Source organism: Necator americanus, chromosome II (genome assembly GCF_031761385.1).
Source record: "Necator americanus strain Aroian chromosome II, whole genome shotgun sequence".
Classification (NCBI taxonomy): domain Eukaryota; kingdom Metazoa; phylum Nematoda; class Chromadorea; order Rhabditida; family Ancylostomatidae; genus Necator; species Necator americanus.
The window spans coordinates 33,262,216-33,280,723 of NC_087372.1; the positions used below are offsets into that span (position 1 = coordinate 33,262,216).

Genomic DNA, 18,508 nt, shown 5'->3' on the forward strand with positions numbered 1-18,508 from the left:
AATACTAAATGTTTCGAGGAAACGCTTTCGCTGAAAAACGACAGCTATTGAACCCATGCGCACACCTGCAGAACGCATAAAAAAGCGACGATCTCTGAGGCTTAGCAAACAATGGGTAAGAGGCGCTTCACAGGAAAAACAACCAAGAGAAGGCGAGAATTAGCTCGGTAGAATGAAGAAGAAGATGATGATGATATGATTGATTTAGTGAGGTAGCAATCTTAACAATCTTAATCTCAATACTGTTAAAATCTTCCGATTTCCACTTAAACAGATTCATTGTTTATTTATCGCTGAAACTGGTCACAGAGCGTTGAGAAGTTGTCGAAGGGTTGTCTAAGGTCTGAACAAGTCTTAGCTCCTCCAAGAAGTCACATTTTTGAGTTGCTCAGATGGGCGCAGAACGAAGAGGTGCGGCCTGCATTACTAACGACGACGAGGCGGAGAAGTGGGCAGAGCGCAGTGAGGCGAGAGCCGGCCGCCTGCGCTCCGCCCCACATCCCCGTCGGTCAGAGAACGAGCGTAGGAAATCACCGCTCGGCTTAAGTGAGAAGAAGAAGCTCTGTTCGGTGAGCACAGCTCGAATGCTTCAGTGCTTGATCTGCACACAGCAGGAGGGTAGCACTAGCTTTACTGGTTGGAGTTGGCGAAAACCGAGAATCCAGTCTAACGTCTTGTTCTCCTAATATGCAGCCATGGATCGGACACTCGGGGCACAGAAAAATGCCAATCAAGCTGCGTCTCGCGTAACGCTCAAGTCCGCACTCAAGCGTGTACAGCGCTCTCGTCGGCACCTGTCCATAAATTTCTAAGAACCGGGGAGCGCTGATGCCTACTGAGTGGATTCTACTATCAAAAAAACTGGAACATTAATCGGCACTTTATGGTAGCTTCTAATTCAACGTCCACGAGCAATACTTCATCAAGGCCATCAATTGCTAACAGGTTGCGCATGGTATTTACGCTCGTGAGAAGAGCACGACGGGCCGTACACACCCGACACATCGCCCTCAACCGCTAATGAGCTAGTGATTTACATCTCCCCTCGTTACGCAGCGTGCTCCTTTGCCTACAAAGTCACATTAAATACAGCAGCTAACGGCAATGCTGCCTGCGTGACAGCCAAGACGTCAACGGCGTTATATGGGTGGGACCAATAATTCCGCTTACCACGAATTTGTATTGTTTGCGGTTGTTCAGTATAATTTTCTCAGAAAAGGAATTAATATTCGAAGAAGAAATCACGAACGCAGTTCCATTTAGAAATTAAACGGCAGGAAGTTGTGTTTCACTTCAAATTCAAGCAAAAATATAAATCTGCTTTTGTAACTGCAATTCTTGCACTCAGATGAGTTTATTTTTAAGCATGACCTTTGCAAAATAATAGAGAACGTAAATCTCTTGACATTAAAGCACAAGGTAACCGCGAAACAGAAGTCACATTCCTCAACGTTTAAGTTCACCATCACTTCATGGGGTCCATCAGATCGGTGGTTGTTTCCATGTTATCCTTCAGAAAGAATGTTAGCTGCTTCGATTTCTCATTTGACATTCTAATAGTCACGTTTTCTGCTTAATTATCAGTTGCAATCTTTTGCTTTGAATGTCAGGAAATCACTGTCAAATTATTTAAAGTCACATAAAACAGAAAAATGTCTATTTGCAAATTATAAAAGCGAACAAAAAAATAAAACTTAGATTTTTGTTCAGCAGATAACCTTTTAGTGCTCTGAAAGGGTTCCAGATAAGCAAAGGTTCGAACGATTAAGTACAATGGTTTGTCGAGAAGGAACAAGATTACTTAAACGATCAAGTAGAAAGTAGATAAAAACATTTAAGATAACTGAGAACGAGATTCCGGGTGTTAGACTGCAAATAATTTTTGAGTAACTTTTCTTTTCTCAACTGAAGAGCATAAATATGATTCACGATTTTTTTTTCTGCTGGTTGTCGAGCACTCACTAGGCATTTTCTTGGCGATTTTCTGCCGATACTTAACGGAAATCGTACAAGATTCTACCTGCCTACTGGATGTTTTCTGGAAGTTTTCTACCGCCATCAACTCCACAGACATTTATTATTTTTGCAGGCTTATTTACATTACCGCATACACAAAGCCAGAACTGTTCCACAGTAGAAACTGTGTTCAATGATTCCAGTAGAGATCCACTATTTGAAGATTTAGTAAACAGTACGAAAATTACCAAAGAGAACCTTAACCGATAACTAACGCGTAACGAGATGAAGGTAGTCCGCCGCAGGTTCCGCACTAGGTCAACCTCACATAGCTATACGAAATAAACAAGCAAAAACCAAACGAAAAAGGGAAAAAGGAAACCATCTATCTATGTACTTAAACACTAAGGCGTCGCGTATTTAATGGTCGTGCGATCCTCGGTATCGGTCACAAATAAAAGAACTTACGGCGAAAAACTCAATTCAGTGCTCGAATTTTAAGGAAACTCATATAATGACATACAACATCCCCTAACCACCACAAAAGATGAACAGTAAACGGTCCATCAGCTTGAAAAAATTCTATTTAGCTACATCCCTTGAAAGTCCCGGCACAAACTACCCTATCGATTAGAAAAAACAGCCATTTATAGATTTTCCAGCATGCAAGTGTGCTGAATAAATCAACATAAGCTGCTCATAGCGTTTAATCAGCTGAAGAGGATGGGATTTTTCATTAAATCATATATCGTCGATGGAATTGTTCTTTCAAATATGCTAAGCATGAAAGATGCTATCACATTATTTCACAGTGCACTTTTTGTTACAATTATTCCGATCTGAATGAACAATCCATAAAGCAAGTATGTGACGAAGAGAATATTCTTAAAGGCGACTCAAAATCACAACAAACATTCACAATGAATAAGAGAGACTTGGAACTGAAAAAAAGGAGCTCGCCAAAAATTTGTACCTGTCCCCTATCCACAACAACAATCGTAATTTCCATGTTCGTTTCTCATAAAGGCAATTCACTTCCACAGACGCACAAAAAATGCAAGGAGGACCAGAATTGAACACTCCAGAGAAGAGGTATAACCGACTTCTTTTCAAAAGATTTTAAGAGTCATAACCATTACTCGAAAGTCAACACCTACTCAGCCTTAAAATTGCCCACTGAAGAAGAAGAAGAAAACGAGCAAACGAATTGAGTGGAAAGGAAATGAGAGCAGGTAATCAAATCAACAGAAAAAAGATGAAGAAAAATACTACGAGAGATGCCGGATTACGTGAACATCAAACGCCATACTGTTAGAAGAAACAGTATCAGCTACTATTTGGACTTAATTCCTTTTTATGATCCATTTACGACCTTCTTGATGATGTAAAGAGATTCAGAAGCAGAAATTTTCGGAACTTTCATACTGACGCTAACACACAAAGAAATTGAGCAGGAAATAGAATCGGAGAGAGAGAGAAATATCTGAATATTACAATTTTATGACCACCTTCGATCAACTGTGGAGCTCACTAATGATCAGTTTATTGATCAGCTCACCGCCTCCACAAAAAAAACTTTGCAAAATCTAATTTTTTTTCAGTTTTCTTCTCAGTTTTGGATTCTAGAATTTGACGCTGCGATCTGAATACGCTTACATTTAGCTTTAGAAAGAGAGAGAACTTTTACCAAGATAAAATCTTCAGCAAAATTCTCCTCTTTAAAATGGAACTTTTACTTCATACTTCATACTTTTCGGTGTACGAAGTAAATATAAGAAACAAAAAAAAGTGGTAAATTCAGTTTTCTCTTCTTATGGAGAAGTCTTCCACAATTTTGGCGAGCCGGGTAAATTAGCATATTCCTCAAGACTTTTCATGAAGAAAAGTAATTGCAAACAGCAAATTTCCCAAGAACATCGCCAAAATTTCTAGAATGAAAGAGAAGGTGCAGCCGATTCGTTAGTAGCAAGAGTGTTCACGTCGACTGAGGAGATGCAAATCAATCAGCAATACTACACAATGGAACAAATTCCTATTTCTTCTTGGATTTTAAGATCAAACGGTAACTGAAGTAATCAATGATATCACCTGCGTACTGTATAAAAGGTAAGCGACAAAGTGTAAATGCAGCAGCATGAAGATTTGTGGGCTCTAACACCACTGCTTGCATCACAAACTCGTTCAACGATACTGATAACGGCAGTATCCAAGAAAGTGCAAGATTTGCGTTAAACCAATGAGTCATACGCTGCAATGACTTCACTTGTAAATCTGCTCGCTGCTGTGATTCGGAACAAAACGCGACACAAAATTCAAAGATTTCAGCACACTTCAGGAACTTTCAAGGATTTTCAAAATGCCTGGTAAAGGAATGTTTAATGCAAGTGCTAGTGTTGTAGTAATTATCTTGTCCATGACTTCGCTATACATACTTAAATGTTCAAGGAAGGACACACGTAGAAGGTGTTGACTGAATTACTTCCGTTTAAAAAGGAAATTATTCTTTCATTATAGTAAATTGGGCGAAAATCTTCCTTATAACAATATATAAAAGCAACTCGGAGATTAAAGCCACTGATTAGCGGTAAGGAGAGGCGGTCGTTTCACCTTAAATACTTAAAATGATTGAAAAAATATTGATAGGTGAGTCATAGCATGGTGATAATATCAGCTCGCTGCTTTTCGCAAGTGTGCACCCTATCCAGGAGTTGAATTCGCCACAATCACAGTACCTAAGTGATACGTCACTACCATTTCACTTAAGATATCCTTACATAAACGATAAAGGATACAGTGTCCGGCGTTAATCAATCCGCTTGGGATGCGTCCCCACGTCGACTTCAATTCAGAATCGTTTGAGGTTTACGAACGTGTAACTGGCCTATGCAATGACTTCCGGGGGCTAGCCGATGTCTCGAGTCGGTGTTTTTTATCCTCCCAGACAAGTCTGGTACCAACTTATCGACCCTGGAGGGAAGGAAGACTTGGTGAGAACTAGGGCGGATTCGAACCTCCGATCGATCGTGGAGGAAGCGGAAACTCTAACCGACTGCGCTACACCCGCCCATCCTTACATATTAACAGAAAAAAAAACCTAGAAATTAGGTACCGAAGCCGAAAAAGAAGTTGAAGAAGCAAAGCTAATAGAACAAACAATGGTAGCGAAGAATGAAGACGAAGGTGTGAAATTTAGAGAGAGGTGCTTTAAGCTCGAATAGTCCCGTGAAAATTAAAAGAGCGTGTCCAAAGGACAGAGAGAGAAAGTGTTCTAGACAATGTTCTTGAAAATCGTTTCTTCCATGAAGATTACGGTCCTCCCGGAGCAATCAGTGGATAAAAATCAGCTTCACGTAGTAGAGCACTATACTTCTAAGCAAATCACTAAGTACGTAGACCTACTCAAAGAAGTGTAACCGAAAAAAAAATAGATTTCGATCGGAACTCCAGTAAGGAACTCATTTTAGTTACTCAATTCAATCAAATTATAGCGGCAATATCAGCAGACGGCGATTTATTTTGATTGTGGAATTGATAAAGTGAATGAATGATTGAATTTGACAAAGTGGAGAAGAAACATAAGATAAATGTTCGTTTGGAGACATTAAATTTTTTCCTCAATTGTCATTGTCTGTGGAAGAGCAAAGAGCGCTTGCTAGTTCGACATCGTCATGAGAACACATTGATAAAGTACAATTTCGTGAGATTGCGAAATTACTAGCATATGAATTTTAAAGAACAGTTCTCCTTTGTTAGTCCAACGTTCTAGAACATTACGGACGGTCCAGCTGTATGAAGCATGCGCTTCAACCAGCTGGCAACACACCGGTGCTGGTTTTTCTTATCCAAAAATGAGAAACCTGAGAAATCGAAACGAACTGCCCTTTTCCAAGATGTCAACTAATGGTAAATTGAGAATCTAACATAATATGTACTAAAACTGTGACTACAACATCTTTCAACAATAAAAAGTACTTGTAACTTCAGTAAATTGTCAGAAATGTCTATTTATTTGTAGATTTCTTGTTTCAGAAAAATATCTAAGTAAACAAATTCTTTTCATACACCTACGCAAAGTTGAAGATTCAAAAACCAGAAAAGAGTTACTGACGGAAACAAAAGAAAACCACTATGAACTGAAAAGAATTGACCAGCGCTCAGATAAAAATAAATCATAGTTTGTATAAGGAACAACAACAATACTTTTAAACACGTTAAGGAGACTTTGGAAACAACAGCATAATGCTGTCGGTGCAGATGCGAAAGGATATGACATAGGTCGTCTCGTCTCCGTCATCGATTTGCTCCTATGACCAGAATCAATTTTGTTCCCTAGCTATCGCTACATCTATGGCCTCCATGCCATAATTTGCGCATTGCAGATCATGGAATCACAAATTCCCTATTTATGTCACCAATCACCAGTTGCCAACAAAAGAATGGGCAGAAGCATAAAATAGGAAATTCGAAAGATTTCTTGGTCACAATTTAATATCAAACTATGAGGCAGCGGTGGATCTGTCAAACAAGTACGTTTTTTTTTCAAATTCAGAAAAATGAAACGGTAAGATTCGATGCTCTTTGAGATCATCTGATGACCAGAATATTCTCATCGATGGCACAACTTCATGATTGTAAAAACCGCACTTTCAATTCTCTGATGTTCACAGTGAATTACAAGAAACAGGAGGCAACCATGAAAAATAAGTCAACCGGAAAATACCACCCAATAAAAAGTGTGTAATTTATTTGAGATTCATACTAAAACTCTCTGAGCAGCACATTAGCGAAAACTAACAAGAGTGATTAATCATGGCCAGTTTAATAGGCTTATACGGGAGAAGGAAGAGACATTTCACTTTTTTCCGCAATTTCATCACAACAGAATTGTGTTGATGTATGGAGAAATGAAGAAATTATGACACAAAGACGCAATGAATTATCCAGTACTTCTCATCAAAAAGTTGCCCCTGAATCACAAACTAATTGATAACAGAAGTCATGAAATATTCTTCGGTAACAGGTTTATTTCATTGCTAACTACCAGTTTTTTTCCGAATAACCGTGACCTTTACAAAAGAAATGACCGCGGTTGAATGATGTCGAAAACAAAGAAAAAGTACTCTTGTGTGTTACTCTTATCTTTCGCTGAATAACGGCAGAACTATGAGAAGAGGAGAATTAAGGGTAAACTAAGAACAGTGCAATAAAAAGCAGCCACGACTCTCCTGCGAGCATAGGTCGCGACCGAAACGCACCTGCCACATCCTAAAGAAAAGGTGGCGACACCCTGCACTATGCAGAATGATGAATAGCGCATTCGTATCGATACGAAATAAAGACTTTGTATTTGTTTCTGAATCTTTGGTTATACGATTGGTTAAGGAATGAAAACTCTGGAACTCAAACCTTAGAAGGCGGTTGTATTCACAACTTTATAGACCTTTTTCAACCGACTTCTAAGATAGGGAAAGGATTCGAGGCATTCACTGAGTTCGCAAATAAAGCTGGTCATAGTTGCGTGACAAGAGCTACACTAGAACAAGGTAGGATTTCAATCAAATCCGCTTCCTCACAGGATTCTCGTACAAGGCCGTTCCTCCGCTCGTTCCATTGGAGCTTGTAATGTTTTTGTGGCCTGAATCACCTCAGACCATTTCGTTAGCATCTTCACCCATCGGTAGTTGGTCGCAACAACGCGCAGATTCTAACAGTGAAGGGGAACGGAGAAGTTGATAGTTTCTAGGTGATTCAGGAAGCCGCACATAATTCAACGGACATTCGAGGTTACATATTTTTATTCCGTTCTATTTTTGACCTTCGCTGAACAGGGAGACATTCGTTGGTTTGTAATTGAAAACAAAAAGAGCTTCTTTTTATTAATGCTTATCCGCGCAAATGAGGTAAATTTCTGTAAAGTTGGGTCATGACCAAGACGAGCCAGGATCCTCCTCAATCCGATGATCCATCCGGCACCAATTGCTCGCAGTCATTCCAATCGATAATAATTGCACACAGTGGAACAACAAAACCTGTTTTGAAACTAAGGACTGTCCCACTTTATGAGACATTGCATAGTAATACGACGTCAAGCGCCCTATTCTATCTCTCTCTAAGTCACAAATGGATGTGGAATTAGCTTGTGCAAATGCTGTGCGATAAAAGAAACGTCAGCCTCTTTGCGCACAATCGCAATCCAGCAGGGACGAACAAAATAGGACGTGCGGTACTTCTTGCACACCGATTCGCTGCAAGTGACTACTAAAAAAAAGCGAGCGATTTGATGAGCGATCATTATTTACAGCGACGCAGTTTAAATCGAAAATTTTATGAGCAAAAAAGTAGGATTTGGTGAACGAAACTGCAGCTGTAGTATCGGTCTACACGCTGGAGAAATAAAATCTTTTCTAGATCACATTCAAAAAAACTATCACAGAGTTGTAGATTTTTTAGAGTCACTAATCCATTTAAAAAAAACTATTCCTTTTTCAAGGGATGGAAAAGAACCTTTAAAATACACTAATAATACGCATACTTACAATAGTACAGGACAAATCTTTAATGGATGTAAAAGATGAAAACAAAGAAAATTTCGGTGAAACATAGCTTTATCAAAGTTTCCTTCGGAACGAACACCAATGGGGTCCTATGATTTTATTACGAAAAACATTGGTATGTTCAAAATTTATCAATCATCCTTAGAGTACTAAAAGTATTTGATGCTTTTTTTTAAATAAAACGAATTGTAACTGAAGTATAATTATGTAATTATTAATAATTATTAATGAATATAATTAATTGAAAAGTAGTCTGCGAAAAACTAACCGTAATAATAAAACGCAAGTTAACGATGACAGCGCAAAGGAAACAATCAATGCAAATACTCGGTTGCCCTTTACTTCATAGTGATAAACAAGTGTTTTACAACTATTTCAGTACCGTTGATAACTGTATGCAAAGCCAAAGAACTGTACTTACTCACTCGTCATGCTTACGCAATACCGTAACACCCCAAACGTTTACCCACGTATTCAACACTCAATCTGCTCCTTTTCAAAGGAATCTCACAGCACAACGACTTTCTAATTATGCTGCGCACGCACGTAGACGTGCCTGACCGATCGCGAGTCATTAGAGGGGTCGAGCGTGCGCGCGCGAACGCGGCATCCTCTGAGAGGCACAGCGCCATCTGGAAGCAATTGAGGCGTAGTGAAGAAGTGAAACACACAACGACATCGCACAGCCGTGCCAAGGATCGTGGAGCAACTGAATAAACAACCACTAATCTGCTCCAACAAAGAACCATGTCTTTTCCGCCAGACAGCGATCATCTAACACGCTATAGCATCGCAAAACCGCCAGCAGAATGCGACCGTCTACTACTGACCTTTTTTCGACACGCCGTCAACTACAACCAGCTTAGATATAATCAGAGCAGAAATCGTTGCAAAAACACAGGTTTCTTATTAACTACCAGTATGCTTTGCACCGCCGCTCGACACGTAGTGCATCTGTATTCAAGTAAGTTGTACGCATAAAATAAAAATGCATTAAAAAAAACGAATCCAGTCCTGTTGAGGATGATTCATACAAACCTCCCTTGTTATCAACCATATCCTTCGCTTAAATGAGTTCTTCTATCTGACGAAACCGTACAAAAGCACAATAGCAAATACATAATAGCATTAGAAAACAATGGGAAATCCTGACTAATAAACGAAATCTCTGGATCAATAATGAGTGGTTTCGTTGTCGTAACGATTTAGTAGGGAGGGGTTGGATTTTTCCAGTAAATTTAGTCCAGATTAAACTCTCCACTGCAGGTCTATGTATTTAAATGCAGATGAGTTTGGGAGATCAAACTTGCATTCACTTTCACGTGAAACACCAGAGAAAAGCATGGCATGCTCAAGGGTTCCTCGGGAAAATCTTAGTGCACCATTTTACAGATTCTTACAAGGGTTTATTAGTGTATCCTTCGAGATGAGAATTGAGAGAAAAATCAAACCCTAGCGGAAAAACATGAAGATGAAAGAACGACAATGTATGACGAACAGAGGACGGGAGGATGGAGCATGTTAAAATTAAAACACGAGAAGATTGATGATTCGTTTGACGATGAAAGCGATATTTGTTAATATCGAAGAGATCCCGGAACACCGCTATCATCTTTTTCAAACCGTATAAAGAAAGAAATCATCCTAGAAGGATCGCATTGAAACAGTCGTTTAGAATTTAGAGCACTGTTGAGAAAATGCTGACAGTACGAAATATACCATAACAATTTAGAACCTAAAAAAGAAAAAGGAACAATTTAGAGTCTAAAAAAAGAAATGGGAAATATGGTCTCGCAATTATTTGGAAAATGATGTTTTCAAAAATTCCATACAAATATGCAAAGAAAGGGGTATGAATGCGGAAGCACATCCAGCCTACTTGGAAAAGTTCCTGTGAGCCAATATAAAGATGAAAATAGCGTCGTAAAAAGTAGTAGATGGAGTGCGAAATGAAATAAGCCTGCCACGTTTTGAGGCAGGTTTTGGTTTAAGTTTGATCCATAAAAACAAACTTCAGAAAGCTCAGAAAGATGTGCCAGTTAAACGGAAACTTCCATGTCTCAGCTTTCCTAAGAAATTTTGAGGCACTAGTGCCATGAATGAGAAATGCGGGAATTTCAAAATTTACCCAATCTCGGTCCGTTACTTGAGCAATTACTGTATGTGCTAAGTGCACCGAATCGGACAGCGCCCGCTTGTACCCTGCAGGCACCGGTTGCGCTCCGCTTTAGTCGTGGCGAGAAACGATGCAGAAATAGCGCAGGAGTAGGCACAAAGAGCACTCTCTGCTACTTGCAATGCGAATTTGTACCGGTTAGAGTATTTGATGGTGCCATATGCTGTTCCGGCAATGTCGCAGGTAATTCCATCACAACATTCCGATAGCAGAGCATTTTCATATTTATATGAGCGCTATTGTTATTATTTTCTGAAAACATGGTTCTGAACATGGTTGATGAGAATCGCTGAACTTCTCGATTTTTGTGCCCGACTAATGCAACTGAAGATATAACAACTTCATTAAATACAGTAAACTAAAGTTCAGAACTTCTCACATTGATTCTCAAACAGTAACTCTCATACGCATACTCTCTCTTTTCAATTTTCGTCGATCGTCTTTAGATCTCTGCAATAAGAAAAGCAATTTGCATGCAGAACACATTTTAGAGACAACTTTTGAGCGCATGGATCGTTCCTCTTCACGGAGGAAAAAGGAGATTTAAGAGAGATATAGGGAACTGTTTCTATCAAAACCCCGAAATCACCGAATTAACACTGGAACAACAAAAAAGGGCCTAAATTCCTTTTATGGATCTCGTAAGATTTCTATCCAAAAAAAACGACAAAAGTTAGTGAGTTGAAATATTTTCAAGGTCAATAAGCAAATCTAACAGATCTAGTTTCTAAAACAAACTCAAAGCAGTAGTTGTGTCAAGCGCATAGGTGCCACTTAGAAACCTGCGAAGAACTTTGTATATTCAAATGTGCGAAGTAAACATGAGAACCGGTCATACAGTAATCTTCTCTCTACTTACGAGGAAACAGTTAAGAGTCAACGGCGTCCGCTCAAGTTACTATCATGACCAGAGCACGCTCGATCCGATCGACCCAAATGGCGGACTACTCCGCTGCAGAGAGGATCAATGAGTTTAAATCCTCAAATACAAACCACGATTTCGAAATACCTCAAATACAAACTATAATTCCGAAATAATGATAGGATAAATACAGTGAGAGAATCTACAGCATAAAAAAAAATCCAATAATGCTCTTAGATACAGAAACATGTTATGAAACAGAAAAAAACAAAATATGGATTTTGTTGTATTTCTTGGTATTATGAATCATAGCTAGATCCACTAGTTTCAAAAGCTACGATTGCGAAACTGACGGCTGCGAAATTGCAGCCTGCAAAATTTGAATGCGGAAACTGGCGGCAAAAGGAAGGGCAAAAACGTTGCAAGTTTTATCTTTACGGTAGTTCGGATATATCCTATGCTATTGGACGGTGTTCCTCATTTCACAAATCTTTTGAGTGAATTTTTATTTTCAACAGAGAAAAATGAGACATTTTCGCGGACATTTTTTCGACAATCCTCTACTCCGGTGGGTTTCTGGTACAGTAGGAATGCTAGACTATACAGGATAAATGATGAGCTTGGATAGTCCTTTTCCTTCAGGGCAACTCGCACCACTTGTACACACTTCGTAACTGATATTGGTCTGCTGGAACTACCACTTAGTGAAAAAGCGTGCCAATAACTAATTACGCAAACAACAGTGCTCATTTTATGCTCGAACAGAATGGAGAAAACGTGAGAATGTGTTGGTGTGCGTGTGTGTGTGTGTGTCAGAGCCACCATATCAGGTCCGAAATCAACTTCTACAGGTGGAACCTCGTTGTTGACGCTATTAACGCTCGAGGGTGAGTGTACTATCGTCAACAACTCGAGATTCTTTAACCTTGAAATATGAGGTCAGGGTGACTTAGAAATACTATTTGCTTCAACTTACAACTTTTCATCGCCAAATCGTAAAAAGCAACGAAATATTCGAACGTTATTCAAGAAAGCAGCAACTGGTAGAAATAAAATGTGCTGTTATGACTTTTGCACTTTCGACGAAAAAGAATGCAAGCCAATTCTTCATATAACATTTGCAGTGGTGGTCTTTCACCTTCACCTGTACCAATAATTGTTATGCGCCTGCTAAACAATAACCTTAGGAATTTTCCTTGAAAAAAAAGTCATTTCTGTGATAAAAACAGCCCTATACCTAAAGCCACATGAATTCATCATCCAGATTTTCTTTTGTAGAGTCGCGCGTAAGTTAGTGATATTAAGTTGTGGTTGTGTGAGGATTCAAAACCAACAAAAACCCGTTCTTTTAGTGATGTAAAGGCCAAGAGTCAGTTGAGCAAGTCTCTAACCACCACCTTTGTACGCACTATGCTTATTTCATGTACTATATGAATGTGTATTGCAGTGACTTAACGATTAAAGTTAGTACATGTCGCATTCAACCATTCATCCCGTTCATTAGATTTATGGGAGCCCATTCAGCTCGACTACGACAGCAGTATTCGAATCTCTTTGTTTAGCTTATTTCCCTTAGCACTTTTCTCAATGAATTTTCACTTCCTTTTTCAAATTCATTGAAAAAGTTTAATTTAATCTCTACACTAAAATATAGTGGAAGTTGGGCGATCAATGTTTGTGAGAGAAAAAAATCGTGTTGCAGCGATGTAGCAGTGGCTGTCTGGAGCAGACACATGTACGAGTACAAAGTTATAAAAAACTGCAATGACCCTTGTCAAATGCGACAGCAAAACCCATACGATCTTTTCAGTCGGCTACTTTTCATCTCACAATCGACATAGTCTTCCCCTATGCTGCGCTCATCACGTATAACGCAAGTTAGTTGTAATAATGAACGTGAATGAGAGAGAGAATCTTGCACATGAGATAGAAAAGTAAGAGTAAATAAAGGAATAAACATTATGGAACGAAATCCCAGTCCAATAATTGCATAGCACTACGGAATACCTTGGCATAGGAGGTCAGTAGGGTACCAAAACGAAGCAGAAAAATATTGAAAAGAATCTGATAGCACAACACCAGATGGTTCGATATTGTGAGAAAAAAGACATATTGAGTGGACTTTCATCTACCACAATCTTTAGAAGTGTTCCACCAAACAATTCTGTCAATTGACAATTGATCTCAAACATACTCAAGCTGACAAGCCATTAAATCTAGCGCATAGGACAAATACCACGAAAACACGCATAGGCGATGAAATGTTCACCACAGAATGTTCTACTGTGTTGATCAATTTTATACGAACGAGCAGTAAAAGAAAAGCGCCGAATTGAAAATTTTTCTCGATTATTTATTCTAATGAAATTTGATGGACCTTTGATCCCGCAGAACGACGATCTTGTAATAGATTCCAGATTTCAAATGTGCAACAAGGATTACCATCTTGTTTGAGTGCAAGACTTCACAAAGGCATGGAAAATGCCGCACACACCATGAATACTTTACTCGGAGTACTACTGCCGGGTACAGAGCAAAAGTGAACAAAATTTACTCGGAAACGACTGCGTCAATCGAACACAAACAAGCACATATCCAGTGACGGTTCGGCAACTATGAGACGTTCGAACGGCGTTGCTCGGTCGGTCGAAAGTCGCGGTTCGGGAAGGAATCGCGTTTCAACGGCGAGCGAAGATCAAAAGCAGCAGAGGTGTGAGAGTAGAAAAAAGAAAGGATTGAATGAATTTCAGTTTCAAAATTTCACAAAAGAGGGGAAGAATTCGAGAAAAACCATAAACAACAGGTATTTGAAATGAAGGTCTTTTCGACACTCCTTCAAAGGCAATGAATGGGAATTCGTTGAATCAAACTCAACTCGGAGATGTTACGAAAATGCACTCCAGGTCCAAATGAAAAAGGATCGTTCATCAACGTGGGCGCAGAAGGCAATCTTCCGAATTAATCCTGCAGATTACCATCAACTGTTCACTTTATGGCGTCGCTTATGAGACACAAGACGAAAACAGCGCAGCACAAGGCGCTCATTCAAACGCTGAGACAGCCATTTGAGTTACATACAGATTTTATTTCTATTACTTTTTGACAGATATGTATATATATATATATCAAATTTTTACTTCCAAAAATTATTTTATTTGCGTTTATAAAATGCAGAACGCACTTCCTGCAACTAGGACGTCTAAACGTTAAAGGAGAATTTACGCCACCTCTCACCATCATCCGGAGATTTGCTCTTTTCTAAAAGTATTCCTGTTGTGTTACGGATCTAAATAGTGGACACGATAACTGGCTTTCTCAACAACTGTGTAAACTCCGAAATGTTAGCTTTTTCTTCTTCTTACATCACTTCACTGTAACCACCTCAAAAGTAGAAAGAAGTTTCCAGATGTAACTTTTTTTTAAAAGAAAAATCAGACATCTGGATTCTACTGAAATTGCGGAACGAGCGCTGAAAGCAATTCAACAAGAGGCGGAAAGGCAAAACATTGTCATTTTGAAATTAAGAACTATTGAACATTCGGAGGAAACTTATTTTCAAGCACAATTTCGTTGCTTTTAATTTTTGAAGTTACACCCACCCTTTGCTCGATAATCATCGAACAAGAACGCAGTCTATTTAGACTTCAATAATTATAGTATATGACAGGAAGTCCGACATTTTCATGGAAACCTAGGAAATTGTTGTTCACACAACATCTCCGGGAAGACCAACTTCTCTTATTGCGACGGTCTGGTCTATACGATACACACAGTGGCCTCCAACCAAATTAAAATTTGTGAGCTCTGCTCAATTTTTATGACAAAATCCTCAATCAATTTTAATGTACATAGATTCTTGTACTCCTATGATTGTTGCAAGAAAAGTTACATCCTTGATGACACGTGTCTGCTTTACTTGGGGTGCTACCTCGTCTCAATCAGTGCCAAATAGGTGGATTTTTTTAAGCTGCGACTAAGTATTTTTACTTATTTTGCAAGCAGAAGTTACAAAAAGTTATAGGTACATCTGCGTCAAACTGCAAAATCCAGAGAGAATTCTCCACAATGCTTTCTGTGTTGGTAGAAAATAAGAGGTCAACAGTAGACCTAAGTACACATTTAGTTAGCTGGGGTGGATGTAGCAGAGTCGGTAAGAGGTTCCGCTGTATCTGCACCATCGATCGATGGTTCGAAACCGCCGCAGTGCCAACCAAGCTTTTCACCCCGCAGGGATCGATAAATTGGAAACAGACTCGTTGAGAAGATAAAAGCACTGACTTGATACATCAGCTAGCCCCCGCAAGTCATTGTGCAGACTGGACACACTTTCTTAAACCTCAAAACGATTCTGAATTGAAGCGAACGCGGTGACGCATTCCAAGCGGATTGATTAACGACGCCAAACACATTTATCCCTTTTCCTTTACACTCATCTGATTTACACATCTCCGTTATCTACACGGTAGTAAAAATCCCGTTCGTGCAAACTGTGCTAGATCCGCTTAGCACAGCGTTTCTTTGAAATGGTCATCAGTACGAATAGATTATAATTACAGATGTTTTCACAGTTCAATTCAATTATTTTCTTCCGGATGAGCTGGCAAGGATGTAAGGGACAAATGCACCCCGATCAATAGAACAGAGAGAAACATTACAGGCAACAATGGCAGCTCGCTGTTGTACTTAGGCCAGAACACTCCTGCAAATACTGCTAAAAATAAACCATCGACTGAGCAATCCCTTCATAAAATCGTAGCAACCAGATTTTTCTATGATTTGAAATAAATCCAAGGAATAATTCACTCCTTTGTTTTGGAAATGCGACCACATTCACTTTGTTTTACAAATCCATGCGTCCCCTATCCGTAAATAGCAAACGAATTGACATAACTATACTAGGAGAAGCGACAAACAAGCTGTCGGTTGACAACGTCCTACATCGGCTAAACAGCGCCGCTGTGCAAGCACCAGCGAACAACTCTGCTCTCACTCACATTGAGTCCATCAAAATATTTGAGGAACTCCGGCGAGCAGAAAAGCGTGGAAAATGTGGCGGGACCGCTCGGTTTCCCCTTCCGTGTACAATTAAGGTTTTGCTGTTTGACCAACGTATACCTTAGAAGTTACTGGATTTATCACGGTTATATTTGGATAAGAATACTAGTAATCACTTTAAGATTTCCTGAAACCTCTCATTAAATTGATTCATTAGTCGGCTGAAAGACTCTATCCTACCATACTCCCATTGATTCAAAAGAGTGCTGCAAAACTTCTTCTTCTGGAAGCATGTAAATAAAAACACCTCTAAAATATTGAAGAAAGAGATTTTAAGATGAAAAAATCGACAAGAAGTGCAAGCCACGACGTGCAAATACGAACTTCACACATCTCTTCTGAGGGAAAACAAGAGCGTCAACGAAACTGACGCGCTCTCAGCCGAGCCCACAAAAAAACTCAACAAAAAGTTCGTTGTTCACGATAGCTCTTCGCGGGGAACGAAAACATCATATATGAACGAATGTGGCTTGACTCAGGGTATCTATCTATACGACTTACGGGCCTTGTTCAGTAAGTTGTGAACGGCTTTCCCCTTACTGTATGCTGATTCTATTTAGAAAGTTGACGATGAAGTTGAAAGTCAATGATGTTAGGATTACTTCAGTTCACGTCCTTAGTTATTTCTATTTCTCATTCTGATTATAAAGGCGAATTCTGACGATGCAGTGTTCTTCCGTTACGAGTATTTTTATAGTTCAATACCAATCGGTTGTCGCTAATTGTCATCACATCAAAAAGAAAAACCGGATCCTTAATTCCTCATTAGGAGCGGTTCTTCTGGGGGTGCATGGTTTTTTCATCATTCGAAAAAAAAGACCCAAATTCGACTCCAACAAGATACCATTTTAACTCGGACAAAATACAACAGGAACGCTAAGAATTTCCTCTCCTACGGATCGATTTTCTTTCAAATGCTTGCGTCGGCAGATGTTGGCGTCAGGCTTTCAAATATTCCTATACGACATAGTGAAAGACCTGTCCTCCCAAAGCAAGTGCGAACGGAATTATTCGTCGAGCGTAGGGCATCGAACTCCTTCCGAAAATGGACCGCAGACTTGTTTGACCTCATCAATTACTGACGAAATAGATCGGATTCGGAGGACAACAAAATAGGATTTTAGAAAGCCGGATGGAGAGCAAGACAAAAGACGACCTCCATCGATGTGGCGTCAATGGCGACGAGACACGGAGACCGCATAAATACGCAACCTTGGGATCGTTAGGGAATAGAAAAAAATGCAAAACCAGACGACTCTCGAGACTGACGAAAACGACCCATCTTGTTTTTTGGAATCACAGCCCATTCTGTAACAACAAAAAAAGGGATCTTAAATGCCTGTGCGATTTGTACGACGGCAAACGAATCGCTCGTTAGTGCACAAGTACAACTAGAAAATGGCGACAATATTTTCTAAATGCTTTAAACAAGAAATGGAAAATTACGAAGGAAAAGGCAATCTTTCCAAATCATTAAATCTTGTTCAAAAATTTGTTTGAAGTTTGACGAAATAAAAAAATGGAGAGCATCTTGTCTGCAAACGAAGGTGGTGAATTTACGAGAACATTTACTAAAATAGTTAAGATTTTTAAGAAAACAGAAGATTGTTAGCACCACTTATCAAAAAGCAAATGCTATCTTGTGAAGTCATTAGTTCAGAAAAAACGCTCCCAAATTAAAAGGAAACTTATTATATCCTTCAACTACTTAGTATTTTCGTTTTGACCTGATGTAGCGGCAATTCTCAACAATTCTTCACAATGTCGCATCCGAAAGACTGTTTATTTCAAAGGGAGCATATACGAAATTAACGATTTTAGGATCTCTACTCGGAAAGACATTGTTCATGCTGTAGATCACTAATGTGAACGTGATCTATCTCAATTCTTACTAATTGTTCTAAA

The 18,508-nt window shown here is 39.3% G+C and overlaps 1 protein-coding gene across 1 annotated transcript in view; it reads right to left on the minus strand.

The window, feature by feature from the left end:
- Positions 1-18,508, minus strand: part of RB195_020276 (uncharacterized protein) — a gene marked incomplete at both ends in the record, with an annotated part of 42,961 nt that overhangs the window by 16,980 nt on the left and 7,473 nt on the right. The gene's annotated exons all lie outside the window — the stretch shown is intronic.